This window comes from Erinaceus europaeus, chromosome 7, assembly GCF_950295315.1.
Source record: "Erinaceus europaeus chromosome 7, mEriEur2.1, whole genome shotgun sequence".
Taxonomy (NCBI): Eukaryota; Metazoa; Chordata; class Mammalia; order Eulipotyphla; family Erinaceidae; genus Erinaceus; species Erinaceus europaeus.
In genome coordinates, this window is record NC_080168.1 from 94906719 (window position 1) to 94924030 (window position 17312).

At 38.8% G+C, this 17312-nt stretch overlaps 1 protein-coding gene across 3 annotated transcripts in view; it reads right to left on the bottom strand.

The window, feature by feature from the left end:
* The window catches only part of FRS2 (fibroblast growth factor receptor substrate 2), a 108780-nt gene that overhangs the window by 73761 nt on the left and 17707 nt on the right, over positions 1 to 17312 (bottom strand). Inside the window, exon 1 of one of the 3 annotated variants that reach the window (XM_060194957.1) lies at positions 10754 to 10814. The exons of the other annotated variants lie outside the window; for them this stretch is intronic. The gene's annotated coding sequence lies outside the window, so the exon portion shown is untranslated. Of the gene's footprint in view, positions 1 to 10753; positions 10815 to 17312 lie in introns of those variants that run through there. 3 annotated transcript variants of the gene reach the window in all.

Consider the following 17312-nt stretch of genomic DNA (forward strand, 5'->3'; position numbering starts at 1 on the left):
AACAGACTACCTGTGATCTCTGACAATACTGACAGATGATTTGGACTTGTCACAGAATTACAAATGAATAAGCAGGCACAAAGAACATAACATAGCATTGTTAAACTCAGATAACTGAACAAGAAAGGAAATGTAATGAATTTTTAAAATTTATGTTATTGGATAGCGACAGTGAGAAACTGAGAGAGATGGGGGAGATAGAGAGGAAGAGAAACAGAGAGACACCTGTAGACCTGCTTCACCGCCTGTGAAGCGACTCCTCTGCAGGTGGGGAGCCGGGGGCTTGAACCAGGATCCTAACCAGTCCTTGCACTTTGCACCACATGCGCTTAACCCACTGCGCTACCGCCTGAGTCCCTGTAATGAATTTTTAAAAAATATTTATTTATTTATTCCCTTTTGTTGCCCTTGTTTTACTGTTGTAGTTATTACTGTTGTCGTCGTTGTTAGATAGGACAGAGAGAAATGGAGAGAGGAGAGGAAGAAAGAGATGGAGAGAGAAAGACACCTGCAGACCTGCTTCACCGCCTGTGAAGCGACTCCCCTGCAGTTGGGGAGCCAGTGGCTCAAACCGGAATCCTTAAGCCGGTCCTTGAGCTTTGTGCCACCTACGCTTAACCAGCTGCCCTACTGCCTGACTCCCCTGTAATGAATTTTTTAACTCAACTATGGGAAACATCTGCACAGTCATAATTTTTTTGTTTATTTATTTATTCCCTTTTGTTGCCCTTGTTGTTTTATTGTTGTAGTTATTATTGATGTCGTTATTGTTGGATAGGAGAGAAATGGAGAGGGGTGGGGGAGACATAATGGGGGAGAGAAAGATAGACACCTGCAGACCTGCTTTACTGCTTGTGAAGCGACCTACCTGCAGGGGTGGGGTGGGGGCGGGGGCTGGAACCCGGATCCTTATGCCCGTCCTCAGGCTTTGGACAAGTGCATTTAACCCACTGCGCTACCGCCCTACTCCCACAGTCATAATAATTTTAACAGTAAGAGAAATTGTAGTCAGAGCAAGGGTAGATAGCATAATGGTTATGCAAATAGCCTTTCAAGCCTGAAGCTTCAAAGTCCCAGGTTCAATCCTCTGCATCACCATAAGCCAAAGCTGAGCAGTGCTCTGGTAAAAAATAAAAATAAAGTAAAATAAGAGAGAGTGTGTGTCTCTCAAGGGGTGGGTCAACCTTGGGGAAAAAAAAAGTCTAGGACTTAAAATTAACGAAAAAAATTGCTGTCTAAAACAAAGGTACAAAACATGTTTTCGGGGATAGAGAACATAATGGTTATGCAAAGAGACTCTCATTCCTGAGGCTCCTAAATCCCAGGCTCAATCCCTTACACCACCATAAACCAGAATTGATCAGTGCTCTGGTAAAAGAAAAAGAAAAAAAATAGAGTGGGGGAGACAGCATAATGGTTGTGCAAACAGACTCTCATGCCTGAGGCTCTGAGGTCTCAGGTTCAATCCCCCAATACCACCATAAGCCAGAGCTGACTATTACTCTACAAAAATTAAAAAATAGGGGGTTGGGCGGTAGCGCAAAGGGTTAAGTTCACGTGGCTCTAAGCGTAAAAGACCGGCATAAGGACCGGCATATGGAACGCTGTTCGAGCCCCCAGCTCTCCACCTGCAGGGGAGTCGCTTCACAGGCAGTGAAGCAGGTCTGCGGGTGTCTTTCTCTCCGTCTTCCCCATCTCTCTCCATCTCTCTGTCCTAACAACGACGACGACATCAATAACAACAACAAGGGCAACAAATGGGAAAATAAATAAAATAAAATGTAAATAAATCCTAAAAGAATAAAAATAAATAAATAAATAAAGCAGAGTAAATTAAAAAAAAAAAAAGAGTAGAAGAGTTTACCTCCAAAGCCTGGAGGAAAGGGTAACGTGTGTAAATGTTTGCAGGCGCTGTTTGCAAATGCCTACAAAGTGATTAAAAAGACTAATTCTCATTTTTCTTAGAAGTTAATTTCTGCTATCTAAACTTAAAAGCAAACAAAACAGAACCCAGAAAAAGGCAACTATCAAAACAAACAGCTAAAAAAAATACTGATGCCTCCAAAGATTTAAAATTGAATAGGACAAGAATTTCTGCCTCAAAATATTATCTTACTTTTAAAACTACATATGTACATGTGTCACTTTAAAAATCAGTAATATTTTAAAGAGGTAAAAAGAGAAGATTGGCATTATATTAGTAAAATTTCAATTTATGTAAATTAGAAATGCTTTTTTCAAACTATGATGCTGATTTCTATTTCTTAGAATTATAAATAGTACTGAGGTCAATAGTACTAAACCTTTCTTACAGCACAATTCATGAACTGACACAGTATGTAATTCACTGGGGAATACGTTGGGCATGCATCAAATCTAAAGCATAACTGTTGGAAACTACTCCACAAACACAGCATTTTATTTATTCCTCTCCCACCCCCCGGAATATATATTTGGCTATATTTACATAAGAGCTTATATTATTTGTAACTCTTGGGTCAAGTTCAAATTCTGACATTTGGAATGACTACTGCTTTTAAGTACAAGTGATGGTACAGCTGAATTTGCATTTAAGTCTGAATGTCAAATGAACAAACTGAAATGCTGCCTCATGGAAAAACATACAAAGTACTAAATATGCAAAAGAAAACAGGAAACAATCTTATCTGCAAGAACTGTAGCAAGTTGCAACTTTTTAAAAGTCACATGCTTGTGAGCATAAATCCACCAACTAAATGTAATATAATTAACATATTTCTGCAGTCAAAACCAAGAACCTCATTTCAGAAGAAAATGCTTCAAAGTACAAGATTAAAACCACGAGCAACCACACCAAAATGCTCTGAATGTCTTTAAATATTAATGAAGTTCTTTTCATAAAGATAATAACCAAGACATACTTTGCTTTTCCAGCAGTTTTAATGAGCTATGCTAATCTACAACACTTGCTCAATCCCATGTGTCAGCTGTATCAAAATTATAATTAAACAGTGTTACAAAGGATTAACATTAAAATTGTATTGCTATGTGCTTTACATTGCGCACCCATTTAAGCAAATGGTCAGAGATAAAGGAATGAGAGAAGCCCTAGAGTATTTATTACTGAATGTCCACTCGCCAGAAAACGTGATGGATAGAAATGCATAAAGGCACACCTTCTGAACTCAACAATTTGAAATTCAGCAGTACAAAATTATACTTGGAGGACAGGGGAGACAGCCCAATGGTTATGTAAAAGACATGTGTGCCTGAGGCTCTGAAGTCACAAATTCAATCCTCTGCACCGCCATAAGCCATAACTAGACCATGCTCTGGTGATGAAGAAGAAAAAAAGTATACTTGGTAAAACTGTCAAGACCAAGACATGAAAACTAGTCATGAACAATGTATAATAGTTGGATGACTGACTACTAACCTACAAAATATAAGGACGGGGGGGGGGGGGGGGGGACAGGGGGTCAGGCGGTAGCACGGCAGGTTAAGCACAGGTCTCGCAAAGCGCAAGGACCGGCATAAGGATCCTGGCTGGAGCCCCAGGCTCCCCATCTGCAGGGGAGTAGCTTCACAGGCGGTGAAGCAGGTCTGTAGGTGACTTTCTCTCCCTCTCTCTGTCTTCCCCTCCTCTCTCCATTTCTCTCTGTTCTATTCAACAACAATGACATAATCAACAATAACTATAATAATAAAACAAGGGCAACAAAAGGAAATAAATAAATAACATATATATATATATATATATATATATATATATATATATATATACAGTTTAAAAGCCAGGGAAAATAACCTGAAGTTCAAAGGAAATTGGCATTGAATTGGGTCTCAAAAAGAAGCGGAAAGGGAGGTGGGGAGGGGGAGAAGAGGAAGAAGAAAGGCAGTTGAAGAAATAAGTGAGGAAGAGCAATGTGACTCTGCCTTGAGATTTTGCTGCAGACTTAAGCATTTTTATTATATCTCTGAGAAAGAACTGTCCCAGAAAGTGGGGGGGGGGGAATGAAGTAGTAAACAGAAGGTACATCAGCTACAAGTTCAAAAATTTAAAAACCAACCATGTGCTTTTTAATCAGTAATATTTCCATTACTTGAGGGAGAGTAAGAGAGAGGCTGTTAAAGTACCATTTCCACAAAGACTAGAAGTTTGCTCAAGAACCAAATTGTCCAGGACAGCTGAGGTTTCCTGATTTCCCAGTGCTATAATCAAGTCTAACATGCAAATGATTAAACATTTGGACATAACTTTTGTGCGTGGTAAAAGACAGTGATCCAGTTTCATTCTCTTACAATTTCCAATTTCCCCCCACAAAATTTATAGAAGAGGCCTTCTTTTCTTCATTTTCTGTCCTTGGTTCTTTTGTCAGAAGTTAACCAGACTATATATGTGAGGATTTGTCTCAGGGTTTTCTATGCCACTATTTCAATTAACTAAATGTATCACTTCATGTGTGTATGCAACACACACAAATATACACACACAAACACACAAAACACTTTTAGCATATATCATTTAACTTCAATTATTGGTTAAAGGCTGGTTACATTTCACTAATAACTATAAAGACTATACAAACTTCGTGGTCCCAGAGGGGACCCAGTGGACAAAGCATGAGACTCTCAAGCATGAGATCCACATGTAGCAGAGTCATGTCTATCTTTCCCATTAATAAATAAATAAAATCTTTAAAAAAAAAAAAAAAAGTATACAAACTTCCACAGTTTAAAAGAAATTAAATCCTGCAGTGGCTAGAGCACTGAACTTGGAAGTGTGAGGCCCAGAGTTTGATCCCCAGCATCACATGTGCCAGGGTGATGCTGTTTCTGTCTCACTCTCTCATATAAGTAAATCTAATAGATAAATAAACAAATCTTTTTAAAAAATAAATTAAACCATATAAAATTTCACAGCTGTCACCCCAAAGTTTTATCTAAGAGATGAATGCAGTATTAACACTGATTATAGGTGGAGGGTAGGTAGGATTATGCAGACTCTCATGCCTGAGGCTCTAAAAATCCCAGGTTCAATCCCCCCACACCACCATAAGCCAGAGCTGAACAGTGCTCCGGTTAAAAAATAATAACAATAACACTGATTAGTCTCCTTAGATATCTGTTACTGAGTACTAATATTTTATTTTATTAAATTAATTTTCCCTAAAGGATATATATCATGTCTCTCAATTTATCAGCACACTAGCACAACAGCCTTCAATACCATCCCAAAATACTGGATAGACTAAAAAGACTAAATGTTTAACTATAATTTTTGAAGGATCTGGGCTAAAACCAAATACTATAGAGCTCAATGAGAGCAACAAAATCTAATATATTCTTTGAAAACATAAGAAACAAAAACCAGACTTTTGAAAGTCTTATTAACATTAAGACAATAAACTAAACTTTGAAACAATTCCCAGAAGTGTTAATACTAGAAATGACTCTTCTCCATGAAGAGAAATTTATGCAAAATAAGCATGTCTTAAAAGCCAACTCAAACAGTGTGAGAGTGAAAATAAAAGACATCTGAAGACAACTTTACTGTCCAGAAAAGTTTTAAAATGCTAGAGAAAAAGTTAAGGTTTAAAGTACTATGAAAACATTAATTAAAGGAAGATTCAAAGATAAAAATATAAGATAAAAACTAATGAAAGTTTTACAACAGAAGGAGAACTATAATTAAGCAGAGATGAAAATAACTGGGGAAAAAAACAAGTAATAAAAAAGCAGAAACATTTTTGGAATCTGTGTTAAAAGCTTATCAAAAAGAATCATCATCATTATATATGAGGTCCCATCCATTATGCTAAACATAAAGAGCTTCACCATGTTGACTTAGTGAAGACTTTTCCTTCATTATAAATACACAAAAGGTTTTTGTTGGTGCAATTTACTATGCCTATTCTCAGCCCTAGGATATTTTTGTACCAACCTCAAGTTGGAAATGGGATGCTATCTGTCCTCAAAATGTCGAGTTATTGGCAGAAACATAGCTCCATGTCTAATACAACTTTTATGCTCCACTACAACTCTTTTTAAGTGGTGTTTTTGTTTAGATGTAACTAAGACCACCTGTACATTTTTAAAATATAAATAAAAACTTATGGGATACACTGCTCACTGATATAGTGGGTCTGAATTGTTCTCCCTACTATGAGAATAGTCAGTACATACTCACCATTAAACAGATAAATTCCACTCCCAGCAGACTCATTTTTCTAGAGAGTGAGACAGGGAGAAGAGAGAAACCACAGCACTACTCCTCCAAGATTCCCTTTGCCTCATGCTCCCATGTGATGGCCATGAGTTTAGTGGCAACATGCAAGAAAAAAAAGGTTCTCAATCCTACTGCTGATAGAAACCAGCTTCTACCAATAATTTGAATAAGCTTTACAAGCAAGCTTCAAACAGCGTCAGACAAAAATGCAGCACAGCTGTCATCTTGCTTTTAGCACTGTGATATTGTAAGCAGAGAACCAGAGAACCGAATCACACTGTGCCCAGACTTCTGATATACAGAACTGTGAGTTAATAAATGAATTTTGTTAAGTCCTTGAGTTTGCATTAATTTGTTCATAGCAACGAAAGCTAATATCGAGACCCCTTGGAAGAACAGATGAAGATGTATTGGATAGGTTTCCTTTTAGCAACAGTAACACAACAGGAAGAGTTGACATGAAACTATATGCTTGAAAACTTAAGAAAGGTTTTTATAATAGAGAACACACTTGGAAACTGCCCTGCTTTCTTCTTTCGTAGTTAGCATTACCAAATTGTATACAATTTATATGCTGCATGTTTCAGTCACTGAAATAAAGGTTCTATTAGAATATCCTCTTAGGGGGCTGGGCGGTAGCGAAGTGGGTTAATCGCACATGGTGTAAAGCACATAGACAAGGCTAAGGATGCCGGTTTGAGCCCCAGGATCCCCACCTGCAGGGTAGTCATTTCACAAGCGGTGAAGCAAGTCTGAAGGTGTCTTTCTCTCCCCCTGTCTTCCTCTACTCTCTCAATTTCTTTCTGTCCTAACAACAATAATAACAACGACAACCAGAAGGGAAAGAAAGAAAGAAAGAAAGAAAGAAAGAAAGAAAGAAAGAAAGAAAGAAAGAAAGAAAGAAAGAAAAAGAAAAAAGGGGAGTCTGGCGGTAGTGGGTTAAGCGCACGTGGCACAAAGCGCAAGGACCAGTTAAAGATCCTGGTTGGAGCCCCGGCTCCCCACCTGCAGGGGAGTCGCTTCACAGGTGGTGAAGCAAGTCTACAGGTGTTGATCTGTCTCTCCCCTTCTCTGTCTTCCCCTCCTCTCTCTGTTTCTCTCGTCCTAACAATGACGACGACATCAATAACAACAATAATAACTACAGCAACAATAAAAAAACAAGGGCAACAAAAGGGAAAATAAATAAATATTTTAAAAAATTTTAAGAAGACAAAGGAAAAAAAAAAAAAGAATATCCTCTTAACCTTTGGTGTATGCCTGGAACATTAACCCAAAAAAAAAGCCTGGTCCTGGAGGTGGCGCAGTGGATAAAGCATTGGATTCTCAAACATGAGGTCCTGAGTTCAATAAATAAGAAAGAAGGAAATTCAAAGAATTTCTAAGTATGTCCAGAGTTCAAGAGCAAATTATCTTTTTAAGCATGAAACATTAAGTAAACCATAATACACTCACTCTGCTCCCAGGTGCAAAAGTAAAAGCAACTTCTATCCGTGACCAGTGTTGGTTCATATTTTGGTCTATGACTAAAGAGAAAAACTCCTGGGTTGGGGAAATTCTACATCTTTAGATAAACAGTGAGATAGAGAGAATATGTGCAAACACAGATGTGTATTTGTCTTTATGTGTAGACTCTACAAGGCTCATTTACTGATTTATTACTGAATTAATTATTTCTGCTAAGTCTCAGTCATAACACGACCAAAATAATGTTTTCATTTAAAAGTCAGGAATGTACTAACCTCATCACTATCACAGCTTCTCTACATTATTTTTTTTTAATATTTATTTATTTATTCACTTTTGTTGCCCTTGTTGTTTTATTGTTGTTACTGATGTCATCGCTGTTGGATAGAGAAATGGAGAGAGATGGGGAAGACACAGAGGGGGAGAGGAAGATAGACAACTGCAGACCTGCTTCACCGCCTGCAGGTGGGGGAGCCGGGGGCTCCAACTGGAATCCTTACGCTGGTCCTTGCGCTTTGAGCCACATGTGCTTAACCTGCTGCGCTACTGCCTGACTCCCCTCTACATTCTTATTTACTCATTAATATTCCAGCTAAAACTCAGTAACACACCAAAAGTATTTCACCATTTCCTATATAATGACCATTCAGAGTTGGCTGAATCCAAACAAGGAATAATCACCAGAATGTAACACCTTCTTCATTTAGTAGATGGTAGCACACACATCTTGATAAATAAGTGACCACAAACCTTGCCCTGCTTGTTCAACAGCATCATACTTATCATTTAAAACTCCCACCTCCCCTAAGACTCCCAGGACATCATTACATCTCCTGGTTCTCTTTTGTCTGGCCACCAGCTGCCTCTATTTTCACAGCATATTCCTCACTCTGCTATACTCAGTGTTTCCCAAAACAGAAACAAACACACATACAAACACCCCACAGGTAATTAACTTTCTTAAGACATGAAATATATGTATAAGTTTTTTTCTTTCCTTTTCTTTTTTCCTTTCTTCTTAAGCTGGAGACAGAGGGACAGAGGGGCCAGGTGGTAGTGCGTCTGGTTGAGTGCACATGTTACAATGCACAAGGACTTGGTTGAAACCCCTGGTCCCCACCTGTAGAGCGAAAGCTTCATGAGCGGTAAAGCAGTGCTGCAGGTGTCAATTATATCTCTTTCTCTCTCTCTCCCCATCCCTCTCAGTTTCTCTGTCTCTATCCGAAAGTGAACACATAAAATACTTCTAAAAGTAGGTGGAAGGGGGGCCAGGAGGTAGCGCAGAGGGTTAAGCGCACGGGGCACAAAGAGCAAGGACTGGCTTAAGGATCCCGGTTCGAGCCCCCGGCTTCCCACCTGCAGGGGAGTCACTTCACAAGTGGTGAAGCAGGTCTGCAAGTGTCTATCTTTCTCTCCCCCTCTGTCTTCCCCTGCTCTCTCCATTTCTCTCTGTCCTGTCCAACAACAATGACATCAATAACAACAACAATAATAACAACAAGATCAATGATAAATAACAAACAAGGGCAACAAAATGGGAAGAAATGGCCTCCAGGAGCGCTGGATTTGTAGTGCAGGCACCGAGCCCCATCAATAACCCTGGAGGCAAAAAAAAAAAAAAGTAGGTGGAGGGAAGAGAGAGGCAGAAGAGAGTAACTTTCTCATGACATAGTGTGTATGTTCATGGCAAAATAAGTCACTTAGTTTGCTACTTTGCCATGTACACGACCTAGCTTGACCCCCAACACACTGAAGGAAGCTTCAATGCTGTGTTCTCTTTTACTCTCTTCCTTTGAAATAAAACAAATTTAAATAAGAGAATCATTTCAAGAAAGATACTAAGTAGGCAACTGGTTTATGGAGTGATTCTCAAAACTGCTCTCACCATAGCTGTAACTACTTATAAGCTTGTCTCTTTCTCCACATTTTCTCACTTCTGTGATAATCCCAAATCCTCAACACAGCTTCAAATTTCAACTCAGACTACTGTACTAGCACGTCCAATTCAATGCTTCCAAATTAAATCATTCTCTTCTGGATCCACTCCACCACTACTTCCAATCTCATCATCAAAAGTTAGTCAAACTTTCCTTTAACCATCATTTACACAAGCTCAAAACCTTCCAGCTATCTTAAAGTCACCCTTCTCTAGTCACAGAACTCCGGCACTTACCAATCCATTCATTCATTACAAGAACGCCAGCTACATGTGAATAAAATCATGTTTCAAGAAGTCATTTCTTTTAAAAGTTTATACTATATGAGAAGAAATGTGTAGCCTTGGTGTGCTTTTTCAAAAACAAAAACAATAACAAAAGTGGGCCAGTTAGGAGAGTTGGGGAGAGAGGATGGTATTAAGATGAAACAGACCTGCAAAGGAATGTCTAAGAATATTTATTAACTTCTAAATAGTAGTAATAGGAATAAATGCCACCTTCTTCCTATTTTTCTGTACTGTATGTTTACCATATTTTTATAATCAAGAAAAAGCTATTCCCATTCAGACTTGCTTCTTCATTCCTACTTAAGCATCCTAGTTTAGACTCATTGTCTTCCCAGCCTGACCTCTGAACTGACCTTTGTGAAGGTCATTGTCTAATATATCACAGTGAAGTTGCTAGAATAAAATTCCTGGGAAGGGAGCTTGGTGGTTGTACACCTAGCTGAACACACATGTTACCATGCCAAGGACCCTGGTTCAAGCCCCCAATCTCCACCTGCAGGAGGAAGCTTCACAAAAAAATGAAACAATGCTACAGATGTGTATGTCTCTATCATCTATCTATCTATCTATCTATCTGCCCCTCCCTTCTTAATTTCTCTGTCTCTATCCAATAAATAATATTTTAAATGATTTCTTATTAGATACAGACAGAGAAATCAAGGAGGGGAAGACAGAGGGAAAGACAGAGAGATACCTGCAGCCCTATTTCACCACTTGTGACGCTTCCCCCCTGCAAGTAGGGGTCAGGGGCTTGAACTTGGGTCCTTGTGCACTGTAACGTGTGCACTTAACCAGAAGTGCCACCACCTAACCACCCCCCCAATAATAATTTTTTTAAGTCCCTGGGAAGTTACCTTTACTAAATTATTCTTCCATTCAACAATTTTGAGTAGTTCTTTTTATTGCCTGCAAAAAAAAAAAAAAAAAGTGACTTGCTCTATCAGCTTTTTAGACACATCAATAACCTAGCCCCAATTCTATCAAGATAGAAACTAAAAGAAAAAATCATATTATCATGACTCAAATATTAATGCTTTACCAGAAAGTTAAATGTCAGATAAAATTACTTGAGACCTGGGAGATAGCATACTATTTATAATTCTGCTAGGTACTATTTCATAATATGCTTAAAACTCAAATTTTTACTACATACTTGTTTTTTTAAAAGAATGCATTCTAGAAAACTACTCAGTGCAGGGGTAGATAGCATAATGGTTATGCAAAAGAGCCTCGTTCATGCCTGAGGCTCCAAAAATCCCAGGTTCAATCCCCCACACCACCATAAGCAGGAGCTGAGCAGTGCTCTGGTAATAAAAATAAATAAATAAACAAATAATTATAGAAAGCTACTCAAACAACCTAGTCAAGAGGTAACATGAATATATTCATATAATAAAGACATACTGAAGTACAGACATGAAAAAAATATGAACAGAAATGTTAATAATATAAGATCAGTACTAAAGGGAAAATGTTATGCTCACCAGGCACCAAAAAGAAAGAAAGAAAAAGAGCTTATATTTAAATGATTTGTTCAGATTTCATCCATTGGAAGCAAATACTTTCATTTTTTTTCCTGGAAAACAGATTCCCCTACAAGTTCTAAGCTCTGTAGTACTGAAAAGGCATTTACTTACTGTTTATAAAGGCCATTTAAAAAGGTTTGTTTGTTTTAAAGATTTTATTTATTTATGAGAAAGACAGGAGGACAAAGAAAGAACCAGACATCACTCTGGCATATGTGCTGCCGGGGATCAAACTCGGGACCTCATGCTTGAGAGTTCAAAGCTTTGTCAATGTGGCACCTCCCGGACCACTGTTTGTTTATTTTATGAGGGCCACTGCGCCAGGATCTCTCACATGCAATGTGCAGCTCAAACCCGGGCCTCATACCTGTGAGGCAGGCATTCTACCCACTGAACCACCTCCCTGCCACATAAATACCTTTTCTTATTAGTCACTTTTGCTCAAGGGTATGTGTTCTGGGATGAGTGAGACGGAAAAAATGCCAAAAATCTGCTCATTGCTGCTCTTTAGCTCCCAAGAACAGCTACATGCACGAGGGATTTGGTCCTCAGATCACTATCAGGACACACTGGATCAAAGTCTAGAAGCAACAGGCTGCTGGTAAAGAGTGAAATGAAATTCTCAAAGCAAATGCAAGACCAGCATTTAGAAGACCCCGAGAATGGCTCCTCAAGTTGTGTGCCTTCCATGCCCCCTTGTCTGACCTTCATCCTGGTCTGGGGAGAGCCAGGAAGCTGCTCACCTGCTACAATGCATAGGACAGTCTCCAACAACCAATTATTTGGCCCAAAATGACAACAGTACTCAGTAAGAAAGCCAGGGATAAAAGAAAAAGCTAGAATTTATTAACTAAATGACCTTCAATAAACTGTAACTCTTCCTAAGACAGTTTCCCAATTTATAAAGTGGATACTGTGCTTATGTTGAAGGATTTAGGAGAACAAACTGATCAAAGAAGCTTCTAAACACTACAAATATTAGTTTCCACTCTTCAAAGTACAAAAACCTACTCTATCAGAAGTATAGAGCTTTGACCCTCTTCAGGATAAGTTCAAAATATAAATGACACATGGTAGTTTAGTTGATTTATTTTCTGTATTTTCTTTCAAAGTCTATGTAATTAGAAGGCAGTCCTTACCTCACTGGACTTGTGTGTGTCCTCAATCTCTAGCACAAAGTATACATTGGGTAAATATCTGTTAAGTGGCAAATATATACCCAGCACAAGAAAGCACTTACTGTGGTGCATTGTGGAGAATTATTGAAGAATACAAGAAAGTATAAATCTCGGCCTGGGGATTTATTTACTTATCTATTCATTTATTTTTATTACTTATGTTATTATTTATTGCCACCAGTGCTTTTTGCACCTGTGTGACTCCAGCATTCCTAGATGACCTTATTTCTCAATATTACATAATGACATAAAAGAAGAAAGAGGAAGAGAGAGACCACTCCACCACTTGTGGAACTTCCCCATGCATGGTGCTCCCATGGGATGCCAGGGGCACAAACCAGGATGCCAGTGTGTGGTCAAGTGTCCCTTGCCCTGGAGAAACTTTTAGAAAGCACATGATGACTAACAACAAATGAAAATAAATAAACAAATAGACTGAAAACAATAGACACTCAGAAAAGTTTATGGGCTTCTAGATGAAGTTCACATAGAGAACTGAGGTCGTCACAAATAAACACTAGCAGAATGCAGGTGAAAGTTAGAATTAAGCAACCTGGAAGGTGGCTCTCGTGCACTGCACCCTCAAGCAGGAGGACTCGAGTTCAATTTCTAGCATTGTATGTGCCCAGAGTAATGTTCTCCCTATCTATCTCTCTTCTCCCACTGATAAATAAACTTTACTTATTTATTTTTAGAGACAGAGAAATTGAGAGGGAAAGGGGACAGAAGAGAGAAGGAGGGAAAGAGAGAAAGACTTGCAGCAATGTTTCACTGCTCATGAAGTTTCCCCACTGTATATAAAGGCCAGGGATTTGAACCTGAATCCTTGTGCATGGTCTTGTGTATGCCCTACCAGATGCACCCTATAAATCTTTTTTTTTTTTTTAATTTAAGTTAGAGTTAAATAGGTTCAATTAGGGAAAGACACTGTTGTAATTAGCATAGCCCTATAGAGCCAGTGAAACTAACACTTCCAAAAGCAATGAAGCAGTACATTTAAGACATAAGCATTAATGACAAGTGCTATTATTTGTCATTTTATCAATACTCAGCTAAATGTCATAATTCAGATGATGGTAGCACATTTTAACAGGTTCAAAGGCCATTTAAAGCAATCTCTAAACCACATTAGATTTTAATGGAAGCTTATCAAATTTCTGACATCTACAATCCATCTTAATTATTTTAAATGGCTGAGACAGAAATAAGACCAAAAGGGCTGATGCCCAAATGTCTGAACACTGTGCTGAAAAGGCTGAGCTCAAGCACACCCAAAGTGTGTTAGAAGCAACTTTTAAAGTGCACAAATGTAACAATTATTTTAAACCAACAATTTTAGAAAAATAGCAGTTCCTATCTAGAGCTTGTATAAATATAAGACACTGGGTTTGCAAATGTCAGCAGTTTTAAGATCACTTTCTAAAGTAATAGTCTCCTTCTGTTTTGCTTGGTATCTTAATTTGCCTTTAGTTTCAAAACTAAGCTTGCCAATACTATTCCTCTCAAAACCTCAGGAATTTCATTACTAGTTTCAAGCAAAAGTAAAGGAAAATAGACACATTCAATCCATGGCAGAAGTAGGCACAAAGTGTTTGTTGATGCTCATAAATAGACTGAGAAATTTAGAAATGTTTGAAGGACAACGACTGTATAGTCAATTTTGTTTTGCTCCACTATAAAACTGAACAGAAAGAGAACTATTGCCACCACTTCGAGTGAGACCAGTACCACATACCTTTAAACCAAGTGGGAAATAATAGAACATTCTGTCAGGGCTTTTGTATATATTTTCACTACAAGGAAGAATGATTAGTTAGCCCTTAAAAAGAATTTCATATGGAAGCAACATGCCACTGTCGTCTCCCCAAAAACAATCCTTAAAATGCCTTTACAACACTGCCCATCCACTCGTCTCAAACAAACAAACAAAAATTCAGAGACTAAATCATAAATGCTTACCATATAAATGGTTCTTTGTCTTATCACTAGGAATCTTCTTTTCCATCCCCTATCCCTCTTTCCAGACTGTATGAACCCACCTGGCAATTACAGGCATTTTCACTTTTCATCCCCCTCCATCACATTTATCTGGCTCCACCACATCAACATTTCCTTGAATTCAGGGTTATCAGGCTCCACTGAATGGGTCTAGTAAGAAAGAAAATTAAGAGGGAAAACCCCATCTGTCCCATTTCTCTGTTTCCATCTTGGTCCCAGTTCTGCAGAGTAGCAACAAGTAACTGGACAGAGTAAACTGCCGCCAGTGGTTTATCTATCTCATTTTTTACTTCTAACTTCACTCTTTGCTCTAGGTGGTCTGCTCCTCTGGCATCAATCCTTCCCACGCCTCCATTCTTACCCCAGTAGTGGAAGTTACCCCACACACCTAGATTTTAAGTAAATCAAGCTCCACAACACAAGAATGCAACAGGATGAAGGATTTTCCAGGAGTGTTACAAAGGGTGGTTCAAATATATGCAATACTACAGGTTTTTTTTGTTTGTTTGTTTGTTTTACTAGAGCACTGCTCAGCTCGGGCTTATGGTTGTGCAGGGGATTGAACCTGGGACTTTGGAGCCTCCAGACATGAGAGTCTGTTTGCATAACCATTATGCTATCTACCCCCACCCTACACACTACAGTTTTATTTTCCTGACTTATTAAACCAATCACTTTTATATGACTTACTGGAAAAAACAGGCCCCTAATTCCAAACTCTCTCCTTTTAAAAATTCCTCAATTCCCCTGTCCCCAGCCCCTAGCCAAAATCCATTTAAAATAATTCATTTATAAAAGATGAACCACCTAAGTAAAATTACAGTGACTACTAGTAATAAAAACAATACACTTTTTTTTAACAAAGGAAGCAAGTAAATGCCAGTAACTTGTGCAACATGAGAGGTCCATGCTTGCAACCACATAATTAAAATAAAATAAACCTCGTAGAAAACAATATACAGTCAACTTGGTATTTGAAAAAGGCACCTTAAAAAAACTAATATTCGTGGTGCAAAACACAAGGGCTGGTGTAAGGATCCCGGTTCCAGCCCCCGGCTCCCCACCTGCAGGGGATTCGCTTCACAAGCGGTGAAGCAGGTCTGCAGGTGTCTTTCTCTCCCCGTCTCTCTCTTCCCCTCCTCTCTCCATTTCTCTCTGTCCTATCCAACAACGACAACATCAATAACAACGAAAATAACTACAACAACAAAAAACAAGGGCAACAAAAGGGAAAATAAATATTTAAATTTTTTTTAAAAAACTAATATTCAGGGGTTGGCCGGTGGTACAGCGGGTTAAGCGCACGTGGCTTAACAACGACATCGATAACAACAATAATAATAACCACAACAACGATAAAACAACCAGAGCAATAAAAGGGTAAAAGAACAGCATTCAGGAGCTTTGGATTCATGGTGCAGGCACCAAACCCCAGCAATAATCCTGGAGGCAAAAACAAAATAAAAAAAAAAAAAACACCCTAATGTTCAGGGGGCCAGGTGATAGCGCTCATAATGCAAAAGGCCAGGACCCATGCAAGGATCCCAGTTCGAGCCCCCAGCTCCCCACTTGCAGGGGTTCACTTCACAAGCGGTGAGGCAGGACTGCAGATGGCTTATCTTGCTCTCCCCCCTCTCAATTTCTTTCTGTCCTGTCCAACAAACAACAGCAACAACAATGGAAAAAAGATGGGCTCCAGGAGCAGTAGATTTATAGTGCAGGTACCCAGCACTGGAGAGAAGACTGGAGAAAAAAAAAATCTAATATTCAGCTACCAAGGAGGTGGTGTTGTGGATCAAGTGCTGGGCTTACAAACATGAGATCCTGGGTTTCAGGGGCCATGTGGTGGTGCATTTGGCAGAGATCCTGGGTTCGAGCTATGGCAACATATACCAGAGTGATGATGCTCTGGCTCTATCACCAGTAAATAAACCTTAAAAATAAGTAAACAGGGAGTTGGGCGGTAGTGCAGCAGGTTAAGCACACTTAGTGCAAAGCGCAAGAACAGGCGTGAGGATCCCGGTTCGATCCCCCAGCTCCCCACCGACAGGGGAGTCACTTCACAGGCGGTGAAGCAGGTCTGCAGGTGTCTATCTTTCTCTCCCCTCTCTGTCTTCTCCTCCTCTCTCCATTTCTCTCTGTTCTGTCCAACAATGACGACATCAATAACAACAACAATAATAACTACAGCAATAATAAAAACAAGAGCAACAAAAAGGAAATAAATAAATAAATATTTTTTTAAAAATTTAAAAAAAGAAACCAGTAAGATAGTGGTCCAGGAGGTGGCACAGTGGATAAAGCATTGGATTCTCAAGCATGAGGTCCCGAGTTCAATCCCCAGCACATGTACCAAAGTGATATCTGGTTCTTTCTCTCTCTCTCTCTCTCCTATCTTTCTCATATATAAATAAATTAATAAATAAGTAAAATATTTTTTTAAAAAAGTAACCAGTAAGATATAAAGTGTCTCATAATTAACATATGAAGTTCACATATCTAAACATTTCCAAAGAAAAAGTAGAAGAATGTCATTGACAACTTTCACTTTATTATTTTATGTATACTAGTAAGTCATTTACTACAGGAATGCCATTGTATATTCAGTCAATATGAATTATAATCACATCAAAACCTGAGGTTGGGGGTGAGGTCGAGCTGTGGTTGAGTGCACAGGTTACCTTGCACAAGTACCCAAGTTCAAGCCCCTA